Here is a 13,581-nt window from a genome sequence, read left to right on the forward strand (position 1 = left end):
ATTTAAAGAGTTATTGGTGACTGTAATTGTTCCTTCTGTACATCAAGTGATCCCTCGCTAAACGTGTCTGTGTTCACGGTTTAACTCAGCGACATAATTAAGATAACTCATTGTGGACTGCTATCACCCAGCCTACGATCATGTCTGAAATCAACAGACTTGTGGTTGTGTTTTGTTCCAATAATCATGTTTTACTCATCACAGTTCTGACTGTTGAAAGTGATACCCTGCCCAAAATCTCTCTTTAGAGTCTAAAACATTCTGTAGACATAAAAATGGGTTGTGGCTACAAAAGTCTATCTATTTGAGCTATATCTGCATCAAACTGAATATGAAATAATGGTCGTTTTTGGAGAGTATCTCAATGCTATGAAAATCAGGGCTTTAAGCAAGGATGAACTTGTACATACTTTAACAGAACTGTTACAGCCATTTCAGTTTGTCATTTTGCAACAGTAATGCCAAGCAATGTTGCTGAGCAGTGGTTCTTAGCTTTGTGGAGTAAATCCAAATCCCACCTTCACAGACTGAAACTCTGGAGGCATACAGTACTGTGCAAAAGTTTTAGGCACTTCAGATGTTTTTAGTTGTATCCTTTATCACTATCGTCAGGGAGGTGTCTGATCAGTCCCAGATTAAAACTGCAGCAGGACAATGAGTCCAAACACACAGTCAGGATTATAAAGAACTGTCCTCAGAGACAAGAAGAACAAGGAATCCTGCAGTAAATGGTCTCACCCCTACAGAGCCTTGATCTCAACATCACAGAGTCAGTCTGGGATTACATGAAGAGACAGAGAACAGACAGAGACAGCCTGAATCCACAGAAGAACTGAGGCAACTTCTCCAAGATGCTGGAACAAACTACCTAAGTACAGGTGTACTGAGGAGAACTGGAGCTGTTTTTTTAAGGGCAAGGGAGTGGGGAGGTTATATACTGATCTGATTTAGGTTTTTTCTGTTTACTGCACTGTGCATGAGGTCAAGTGATGAATAAAAATTAATCATGGGATTATTTTTGACAGCATCCTCACTTTACCATTAATGCCTACAACCTTTGCACAGTACTGTACATAAAACAAGGTATGTCAAACTGATATGTTTTAAGCAGTATTTTGAGACTATACAAATAGACATTTGATAAATAATTAATAATCACTCAACTTTTGCTGACTAGATTATATTTGAAGAGCTCAACAAATGTTGCAATGCTGAAGTGTTTACTGCTTGTGTTAAAAACCACTTAATGAGATGAAGTTAAGATAGGTTTGAGGGGTAGCAGCATGATATCACAGTGCTGTGCCAAGACGCGCATTGAGACTTTATGTACCACCAAACATCAAACCACATAAAGCAACTGAATATGAAGTTTAAAAGTTTGTTCACACAGTCGTACCAGAGCTCAAGTAGCATTTGTATCAAAGTTAATGATGAAAGTTGGTTCAAAGGAAACACCTGGGCCTTGATTTGTGTTAGAAATGACCATTTGTAATGTAAAAATAGACATGTGCTCAAGATATTGGTTTAAAAATTAGGTTTACAGGTAAAAACTATATACATTATAAAAAATTATTGGTGGCTATAATTGTTTCTTCTGTACATCAAGAGATCCCTCTCTAATAAGAATCCAATGGAAGAAATAGAGGACCATAGCCACAAAAATGCATTGAAATATCCTTTAGTCTACAGGTAATCTCTGGTACTAGTAGTGACAGAAGTACATAGACACCTTGTTTAGATACATCATACTCTGGTTTTTGGCCAGCTTCTTACTTTCAGTTAAAGCCACTGAAAATCGGAAGTCAGTATTTCTCCACAACATTCAATATTCCTGATGAAGGGAGAAAAAATCTTACCCAAACTCATACCCATCTTTACATATTATTTATTTAAGCTTTAACTTTGAAAAAGGTGTTTACAATGCTCCATAAGGACTGTGTGGGCAAGGTTTCATATGTGACATCTTACCATGTCATGCCTTTTTCCAACTCCACCCACTTGAAACCAGTGGGAAGAGCTCAAAGAAAAACAACACTGGCAGAAAACTGTGTGTTAATGTAGGATACAATCACTCATAGAAAGAAGCTGACTGGCAAAATAGGTTCTTAGGGTCTTTATAACCAGAAAATGGAACTTTGCTGAGCAACAGCGGCCTCTGCAGCTACAAGAAAACAAAGCCTATCGATCACTTGACTGGAACTCCAAAATATTATTATTCCCCAATCTATTATATTCCCCATGATCTGGATGTGCTGTTGCTTTAAGAAAGTTTTATCATTGGAAGTGAATGCTAGTTTTTAATGACCTACAAGTCTTTTTAACTATACAACAGTTTGCCGTTACTCTTGAACTTGGGTGTATCCTGCCTCTGAATCATGTTAGAATCAGCGACACTTAGTTGAAAAGTGGTATAGATAATGAATGAATGAATGAATGAATGAATGAATGAAGGTGTTCAGGCACAGAGTTGGGATCAAAGAGGCACCATTATTCCTATTAAAAGTCAGTGTCTCATCAAAATGATTCTCAATCTGTTATTTTAAGGCAAAATTGTTGCGTAATGTTGCTTAAAGGAAATCTTAAAGCTACACCAGAAAGCTAAACCACATCCACTACATTTGTTGTGAACTGGAACACTCCCAACTAAGTCAGGCCTTGTCACCCTTAGTGTTGGACCTCACTCTTCCTCTTGTGTCTGAATGAGAGTAAATCCCACATTTAATAGAAAGTCTTCTCAGGTGTTCGAGTCTGTTGTAGCATCATTTTAATAATAATTGAGGAATAGAGGCAAAAGAGGCAGAGAGAGCTGAATCAAGTTGTAAGATGTTGCATGCCTCCTTCATCTCATATTTAGCTCCATCTGCCAAATATTTAGTGAACTGCATTTCATTTAACAACAACAGGAAAGCAGCAAGAAATGAGGTGGACTACCAGAATTTTTTTAAAAAACTTTTTTTGTTCTTATGGAATAATGTTAGTATCTTGAGTATTTTTTAATTTTATTACTTTTAGTATTTAGGTATTCCTGGGTACTGCTCTCTCATAACTTCCAGTAATCTGCCTTTTTCACCATGTTTGATTAGATAACAACAACAAGTTTTGTTTTGTTTTTTTTGTTTTTTTTTTTTTTTTTTTTTGGGGGGGGGGGGTTTGCAAGTTCAGTATTAACTGAGTTTCCACTGATATGTGCTACCTCCAGGAAATAGCCCAATTGTCTTTTATCTGATAACAAACTAACTGGCAGCCATATAATTGAAAGCCTCACAACCTTAAACACAATACAATGTATTTGATGAGCAACAGCGCTCTCTGCAGTGAAAAGTGGTAATTGATTCTGTCCAAGCTGTTGGTGGTTTTCATGGACAGAAAACAAAGTTGATCAAACACTTGACTGGAGCACCAACTGCATAGTCCCTGAAACATCCCCAGCTCTGAGAGCAGGAAGTGGTGTTGCTGTAACAAAGACACCAAACTCCTTTTAGAATTATTTTAGAATTCTTCTTCTTCAAGTTTCTTTGCTGAATATTAGAAATGAATGCTGGTTTTTACTGACTGACTGACTTACACTTCAGCATTACTCTTGAAGCTGCTGGGTCTGCTACTAACAGTTTAAGCCACTGACTATCATTCAGAAAAACTCTTCTCACAGGAGATCATACCCATTGACCTTGCTGCTTAGACCATTAGCTAATACTATGAATCCGTACAAACTCCTGTACCAGCTCTTGTCAGTTATAAGAGAGAAAATGGTAGAATGAACTAGCTAACATCAAGTTAGGTTTGTATTTGTATTTTGTATTTTCTACTGGGACAAATCCCACAGAGTTTGAATCAGCTGTGTTTGTCTCTACTGTCTCTCTGTGTGCCTGTCAGTTTCCTGTCATTCCCCCTCATTGTATCAGCATTTGAAAAATCACCACAGGAAGCAGCATGACCAATGTAAAGTTACTGCAAAGAAGGTAAGAGATCGTACTGCTACTGTTTGTTTTGTGAGAATTGTTGTATGGTTCATTTTTTGTTGGAATAAATACATTTTGGATTCGTATATTTTCATTCTCATCCTTGGATTAGTACACAGAGCAGTTCATATCTCAATGATATCTTAAATGGTAATGCTCCATCACATGTTTTACATTTACACAGTGAATTCTGGACTGAAGCTTGACTTTCAACATTATATCGCAAATCAAATTGCAATTGCAATATCTGTCACAAAAATTGCTGAATTGTTAAGCCCCACTTGTTAGTGTCAATAACTGTTTTGCATTTTGATTTACAAACTTTAATCAACTCCAGGCCAAGTCTCATTTCTGCTACTGTCATGATACAGCTTACATATAAGGTGGTAGAGTTTTGTTTATTTACTGCAAAACAACATGTGCAACATCAACAACAAGTAAAAACATGTCTTGATTTCCTGAGCTATCAGCTTTGTGTACTCTCCAGCTTAATATTTTAGAAGAACAATGGAGCATATTGTTTTACATCCACTCCATTGCAGTGTATTTGTTGGTGTTTGGACCTGCACTCTTCAGACCTGGAGGGTGTGCAACACCATCCATTATCTATACCACTTATCCTTTAAGGTTGTGGGGGGCTGGAGCCAATCCCAGCAGACATTGGCCAAAAGGTGGGGTACAACCTGGAAAGATTGCCAGTCTGTTGCAGGGCTGACACATAGAGACACCTCTGGGCAATTTAGAGTCACCAATTAACCTAACCTGCATGTCTGTAGACGGTGGGAGGAAGCTGGAGTACCCAGGCATAGGGACATGCAACAGAATGCAAACTCCACACAGAAAAGAACTGGGGTTCGAACCCAGAAATTTCTTGCTGTGAAGCAACAGTGCCCTCTACTGGAATACTTGAAATACTTAATAAATTTAGAGGTCCACACCCGAACATCTGAGCACTATGTAATACACTCTTTACACACTACAAATTAATATGCAAACTAATCTATTAGTTATATGTTGAATCGCAGTCACAGTCATTGCAAACTTTACTGACACAGCATAAGAAAAATCAAATATCACACTTCTCTATAATGAATATCAGACAGGTTCATTTACAACAACCGTTACATTTGAATATACAACTAATGCAACAATGGGCACATTTTGAAACCAACAAACTCCTCCTGATAAATGTCCAGATGAGTTTTTTAAATTGCCATTGTTAACTTTTATAGTCAGCACTCAAACAGCTGTTAATGTAATTTACAACATAAGAATCTGAATTTTCTACTTTAATGTATGTGTTCAGCACAGATATGAAGCTTAGCAAAAGTTCAATCAGGGAGACTGTCTATCTGCACTTACCTGCTGAATCACAACTGCTATCTCTAAGCCCCACCTACTAATTCGTTTTCATCCAATTACAACCTGACACACCCATCTAGAGCCAATCACCTGTAACCTGTATCAGTTTAAAATGTTCTCTCTCTCTGCTGTCATTCAGCTGTCATTTCAGCATCGCAACGTTGTACGACCCACCTCCTCCCCTTCACCACCTCAACTGTGGATGCCTGGCCATACTCCATCTACCCCTGATCAGATGTTCCCTCACAGGAAGCCGTCCCAACCTCAGGCCTCATTCTCGCCTCCATGTCTCTTTCTCTCTGTGTCTTTCTAAACCCAACCGGTCGAGGCAGATGGCCGCCCACCCTGAGTCAGGTTCTGCTTGAGGTTTCAGCCTCTTAAAAGGAAGTTTTTCCTTGTCACTGTCGCCGAGTGCTTGCTCATAGTGGGAATTGTTGGGTCTCTCACACAATAACATAAGAGTACAGTCTACCTACTCTATTTGAAAAGTGCCTTGAGGTTACCTTGTTCATGCCATATAAATATATGACCTGACTAAGCCTTACTCACCATCATCTAGGCTCCAGTGGGGGGTAGTTTCCTATATATCGGAAGCACAACTTAATATCTGAATGCCTCCCATGGTGATCTACCTCCTGCCGGGGTCTAAGCACCAAAACTCTATTTCTCCTGTGCACAATAAAATTCTATTCTAATCCAGATTCATGTATGCTTTGGTTGTAAGTCTCTCCTGATTGAAATAATTAGATAATTGCTCTGTCTGTTTTGTTAAACACAGGAAATATAAGAACACAAAGTTCATGTTTGTTCTACCTTCACAACCCGAGATAAGGTATAACTCTAGCCAGTTTGTGAAAGACACATATTAGACACCAAGTATTGTTTGCAAAGCTTAGTTACTTGTGGTTGGAACAGCCTCACCTTGTATGGGGTATTTGCTCTCCATAACCAATGAGGTCAGTGAAATCATCATACAGTGAGTTTGCACCATTCTCATACTTCACTACTAAACACAAACCCACATAACGATAGTGGATAAATCACATATAAGCTTAAAAGCCAGTAGATATTTCTAAATTAGGCTCCACTCACTGTTAGTTAAAGTGGTAAAAGTTACTGTGGCTGGTACTAATGCAGCTTCAGTCTGAGGTGGATAGATGCTGAACATTGTAAGAGGTCACCAAACTTCAGTCTAATGCAACAAAGCCAAATTTATAACCATTTATATATTATATTTAAAATTTGAAAAAAGGAACAATTAATACTTCCATATTTGGAAACCATGTGTGTATACATGTACTGTAAATATTTATATAATATTTTTATATACAATCTCTGTGTTGACCAGTTCAAATTTCTCCTCTTGCAGTTTATCTTTCCACCACCAGAGGGCATTAATATATTATTTATGGAAATAACACTCCTATCACCCATACGTTTACCAAGTAGTAGTAGGTACATTTAAAATGACACAGCTTGACATTAAAATGTTTGTAGTCTAGTTTATTCAGGCACATTTATATCATCAGCACTGATAAATATAAATTACAGGTAATTAGGGTACATATGAGTGTCAAGTAGCCTACTGTATCAGTGATGCCAGTGACCATCAGAATTAGTTTTAAGCTAACGTTGGTTTCAAAGTCATATCCGATTAAGAGTTACTGTAAAAGTAAAAAGCTGTAAGTGATAATAGGGTTGTATGTTTTACTGTTTAACTGGGAGATTCCAACTTGCTGTTTACTATTCTGTGGCATAAATTGTTGGTCAATGTACAGATGTTACCTTCGCTAGCACCTATTTATGTCTCAAAATTACATGCATGATCATGAAAGACTCAGCATTGTGTTGGATTTTATGGACAGCAACCATACAAGAGTCTAATTTATCTTTAAACAAGACATAAACAACAACAACAACAACAAAAAGAACTCTTACTCTTAAATTGTTCAGACAGCTTTCAGAGTTACAGTTACAGTCAGCTAACATTAATTGCTACCGATAATAAAATCTGCAGGAGACATCTTTGATTAAATGATGCTAACTGCTCTTAGTATCAAACTTGGTTACTATGTGGAAAGTGAATAGAACTGGGAGTCCTGTTAAGTTATATTTGAAGCAGCAAAACCTGGTCTTGAATTGTCATTTCAACAAAGAATAGCCTTGTGGAACATCATGAAAATTACATGAAGGTAATCTTAACATTTATTATTTAAAAAGTCTGATTGTGGATTTGAAATTATACTCTGAAAAAATTACAGTGTGAGCCTGGCATATAAAATGGTTTTCATATATAGTGATGTGACTGAGCGTGGGTAGAAATAAAAGGGATTAATTGAACTTGGAGGTAGTTCACTGAATTTGGAGGTATGACACTGATAACCTATGATCTTTTTTAATAAACAAAATAATGAGTTTTAGTTATAAAGTATTGAAACCTACCATTAATAATTGTGACAGTTAAGACATTAAAAAAAATATGTCTGGTTGCTCAGAAAGCAAAAACTGATTAAGCCAAGATTCAGTATCTAGCCAACACATAATACACAGTATAATGTGAAAGTTTTTTTTGAAGGTTGGGTATTATGGTCTATGAGATAAAGTTCACAGAATTAAACTCATTATGGCAACTGATCTGAATATAAATATTCCACTTTTCTTCATCAACAACATTTTGTTAGTTTAGTAAGGTTTGGTCTCAAAGTCCAGCCTCATGCCTACTGCAGTGTAAACCTCAGGAATATGATATTGTATGGATGCTGTGACAAAAACAGAAACAGCATGTGTAAATTAAGTTATGAAGACCTGGAATTTAATATTATTTGTGATTACCCAAGAGGGATTTTTTTTTACCTACTAAGCACTATGCATCCTTTTTGGTCATAAGATTAACCTTCACCTGCAGTAAAAGAAATCCATCCATCCAAACCAGAGACTGGCAGAAGCTCAGCACTGAACACACAGCACTGAAACTAGAAGAAGATGAAAAGGTCATCCTTGTAAATGAAAAGAATGCAAAGCCAATATATGCAAAGTAATGTATGAATATGAAACAATGCAGGAAGCCAGTCATGTCGCTCATACTTATGTATTTGCTGTAGTATGTGTAGGATGTTCAAGTATTTTGTTTTAAAAATTAACTGTTGTGTTAATTATCTTCTTTATGCAGTTACCAGTATTTCACACAGGGGTCACTGAAACCTCCACCTCCTAATCTAATGTTGTTAATCTGATTCCTTCAACGTCTGCTTTATTTATTATCAAGATAACACTCATAGACTGAGCTGAACTGCTGTTCTGAAACTGAGACCAACATTCTCCCAAAGAAACGGCACAGAGCGGCATCCTATTGTTGTGGGGACTGCACCTTTTTTCTGACAGTGTACCAATAACAACACTAAAGGGGGTCCACCAGTATTTATTATTTTAGTCAGCAGAAGGGTTCCTGGAATTGTACAGTATGTATTAAACCTCTATAAATTGCTCACAAATGCCTTTAACATGTCTATAAAGCTTAATGAAGCTGGAGTAGTTCACAGATACTGGCAGAGAGCTGCAGTGGGGATTCCCCATGCCATGTTCAAGCTCTGTGAGTCTGTTTAGGGAAGGCGACACTAAACACAGCAAGACGTAGACAAACAGCTTTGACAAAAGCCCACTCATGATGCGAGATAAAGCCTATCGCCCAGTGTGGAGGTGGGCCATTGCTGAGCCTGGGGGACTCCCCTGTCCATATATTGGGAAATCTATCTTTCTCTCTGTCTCTGATTCTCTCTTTCTCTGTGTGTCTGTCTGTTTCTCTCTCTGTCTGTGTTTCTTCCTCCCCTCTCCCTTTCTTTCTGTCTCAATTTCGATCTGTGCCTATACGGTCGCATCCTCTCGCGGTTTCATCTCACCGTTGCCACATGCACACACAACACTTTTTGATTTTCCATAGAAAGGTGCGAGATGTTTATCTAGGTCTCTCTCTCGCTCTCTCTCTCACTCTCTCTCTCTCCTTCAGTGTCCCTCTGACACTGTCCTTTCTGATGCATATATGGGTTCATAATGACTCAGCCAGCAGCAGAAACCTGTTCCACACTGCTCTCCACTCCCCACAGCCATCACACTTGCTGTTTTGGGAACACAGTACCAAAAAGTGTGGGTGTATTGTCCAAGAAATGTGCCCATCTTCTCCTTGTGTGAATGAAATGGAAAGTATGAATTTACCAGAAATGTAGGTTGCAGATCATTAGATTATATAAACAATCTTTTTCTGCAAATAACTAAGCAGTTTTTACTTTTTGGTCAAGCAAGTGCACTGTAAAATTCCAATGTGATATCAAAGCATTATAGAAATTATATGTATATAAATACACACACACACACACTGGCGTTATTAAAGGTGTCATGTCACATGCTGCATGCAGCATTTCAACATCAAAAGACCACAACCACACAGTGCTGAGGTGGAGACTTATGCTCCTCTAGATCACTGCTGTGTTTGTGACCCCACAGGCTTTCTGTACCACTGGTGTGTTATAGCAGCTCTCAAATCTTTAAAACTGCAATTTAATAAATAATAAAGATTTTTTTAGCTGTTTTGAGGAGGCTGAACAAGTTGTGAATGTAACATTGATATTTCATCATCAGTTTACATACACAACAGTTGCCTACATACAGTATATATCCTGCAGTTATAGAGCAACATTATCACTTAATTGGAGTCGTATTCTATAATACTGTCTTTTAGCTCTGTGTTTGGTCTTTACCAACTCCTGACTGAGGAGCTGCTAAATGCTGTGTTCACTTATATTCATGAGCTAACAATGTTAATTTGTTCTGTGGTGCTGAGTGGGTAGTGTACAGTGGGTGTTTAGATCTCTTTTGCTGAAAACAGCGGCCACCTGAGGCCAAAATATCTGTATGAGAGTGGTGAACTGGAACAGTGAAGTTATGGGCTGGACAGCTGAAACTCACTGTAATTCTCTGTAAAGAGAAGGGGGAAATACAGATTGATGTGATAATTCTCTGTAGGTTCATCACTATAATCAATGCCATTCACCTTTGTTTTCACGTTTTCATTTAATACATTGTTATAAAGATACTGATTATAGCCACTTAAGGTAATTAACCCAACATTGCTAGGGATTTGTTCATGGCTGTTGCTCCATAAGCCTTTTAACAGAAGATATTTTAACATATTACAGTAAAGAAAAGTATAGGTGTAAATTAAAAAAAATTAAAGATGGCCGCTTTGATTTCAGGCTCCTGTTATTATGCATGCTGGCTCAATGTGTTGGGACACTTGAATAGAAAACAGCCATTGTTTATCTTAGTAACACCTAATATAACAAGCCACTTCAAGTCTGTGGTGAGATAGGATGGTAGCTTAAATGATATGCTCAATAATCAAGGAAATAGTACAGTAATAACCCTTAAAATGGAAGGTTTAATGGCACCCCGCTGTCACTCAAGTCACAAATCAATCATCTTTGATTGACCAGCTTTTTGCTCATTGTTTCTGTTAAATTAACAGACCTGAAAGCTGAGGTGATTTTTAACATGGATTTGATAGCTGTCAAGAAAGACAAAATAATGGGACGAAATGAGAGATTTTTGTATTGTACATGCATATCATAGAAAAGGTTTTCAGGGACTTAAAACATGAAACCTCATATGTAGTGTACTGAGGCTCGTGGCCCTGGAGTCTTTCTGTTGCCTAGCTATTAAAGTTTACTTGAAGCTGAGATATAATTCTACAAGTTGCAGGTCAGTGTGACTGGAAATGTCAGTAGCTGTGTGTACAATACACACATTGATTTTGATTCTTAATGCTTTTGGGAATCATTTTCCTCTATATTCTTCAAATGTGAGGCCACCAGCTGTTAGTGACAGAATGATATAAAAACTGACAGTTGCTCTGACCCATATAATTAATCTGACAGGAAGCAACTGTTCCTTTCGTGTACAAATGTGTGTGTTGACATGTTCAGTAAAATGTACAGCTACTTTGCTTATGACAAACTAAAAACTCTACTGTAATAAAAAGAGCTGTTGTAAAGTTCCCCCTCTAAATTTACAGATTGATAAACAAAAGAACTTACGGTATAACTGCACCAAACTGAGGCACTTTTTTGAGTGTTGGCATCAAAAGGCTTCTGTAGGTTGAATCTTCCACATTTTCATGAAACTGAACTATATTTTTTTTACAGAGAGGTGGGAGGTGCTATGAAGAAGCCCCTGCAGAGCAGAGCCCATGGGACTCCCCCTGTCCACATTTTATCACATTGTCTTTTCTATGAAATGAGACTCTTTCATTAAAAGCAGTGAATGTCCCATACTTGGCCTAAATTGAGATGCCAAATTATAACCTCAGGTCAAGATTTAGTTAGTACAGATGATGATGATTGAACTATGCAGGCTTATATATTTATATATCATTAAATTTATTATGACTTTTTGTCAGAATTCTGTCACATTATAGAGACTGAGCTATTATGTCATATAACATTGCATTATAATAATAAACATTATGTGCAGCTACTTTCACATATGCCACTCAGGGATTTGTTGATACTGTTTTTATAGAGAAAACACTTGGATGAGCCTTTCTATATAAAACAGTACCAAGAACAGTGAACAACACATATGTTCTTTGGAAAAAAAAAAAAAACTGTCAAAGGCGCAAGACTGTGCACATTTAAAATTTAAAAGTCAACTACAACTCCCAGAGAGCACTGTGGTTAGGACTATATCCTCTGCAAGTTAAAGCCCTTGGCTATTTTTCTCTTGATACGTCACAATATTTTGCACCATACTGTAACCACCCATATGGAATATTTAGTCACTGTAATTTAATGAGAAGAAGATACTGGAATAAACTATTGTTATACCCAACCACCTCGTAACATAGTACTGTTAGGCCAGTCATTACATTAATGTGTTTTATCTTGGATTAGGGTTAACACATTCAAGTTATGCCATAGCATAACAAGAATTAGCTAACTTACAGTGCATAATGTCTTCAATATCATTGAGAAATGAACTAAAGTAAAATATTTAACTGAGACAAACTTGTTGCAGAAATGTATTCTGTTCATCATATTGTCATCATCATGGCTTCCCAATTTACTAAGTTTTTTAACTGGCATATCTCAGTTCAGCATTTACAATAGTTGTTTCTCTCACTCCACACTCAACTACCTCGGGGTGTCAAAATTTGTCCTTGGGCTGTCTCTTAAATAACCAGTTGCTCACCTGTTTTCCATTTTCTCAGTCGCCTTGGCTTTCCTGCCCCCTCACACATTTGTTCCAAGATTCTCATTATCTCAGCCAGTGCTTGTACCAGTCCCCCTGTCAGGTACCACATCATCTGGTTATCTGGTTTCCATGTGCTTCTTTATGTGCCTGCTACCTGTGTGTAGTAATGTGTTGACTGTACCTGTCCACCCATCCATGTGTAAGCCTGATTTTTTTTCAGTTCATCAGCGTTCCTTCACTGAACCACCCTAAGTTTGTGTTTGTATTTGGGTTTTTGTTTGTTTGTTTTTTTTTAAATAAGATATGTCTTTATTGACAGACAGCGAAGACAGAGAGTAGGGGAAAGACATGCAGTAAAGGTCTGGTGGGAGTTGAAGTGGGGACCAGCTGCTCAGACCACTGAGGCCCATGTGGCACGCACCCATAACTATTCGGCTATCAGATTGCCCCATCAGTTGTGACACAAGATCACAGGATCATCCTCTCTTGCAATAACAATGTAACATCAACTGTAGTTATAATATAATCCCATCAAATATCTCCATGACTTTCATATGACCATGTCTGCTTGGGCCGCTTTTTCTTTTTTTTAGAAAAGTGTCATTAAACATCAAGATTCATGCTAAATCATTCCCCCTTTAGTTCTGTCACAGTACAGTGCTTCATTGTCAACATATCAACTGGCTCAACAATATTTTCTAATTGTTTTGTGCCCTCTAATATGACTACTGACTCTACTTACTGCGTTGCATGATTGTTTGCTGATTTACAAAAGCCACACCCATAGTGTGAAATTCCTCTTTTTACTTCTTGGTAACATTTTTTGTGATTGGAACTGCCCTACACACTGAGCGAACAGGTAGCTTTATAAGGCAATCTTAGAGGCATTGATTCTGTTAATGATGACACCTCATAAACAAGCTACCTCCTTGCGAAGAGGTGGCATTCAATTGAGATGAATTTATGGCAAGTAAGTCTAGTTACTGTAGGACATTGTGGGGTATCTGAGTTTGAACAC

Source organism: Lates calcarifer, linkage group LG17, assembly GCF_001640805.2.
Source record: "Lates calcarifer isolate ASB-BC8 linkage group LG17, TLL_Latcal_v3, whole genome shotgun sequence".
Classification (NCBI taxonomy): Eukaryota; Metazoa; Chordata; class Actinopteri; family Centropomidae; genus Lates; species Lates calcarifer.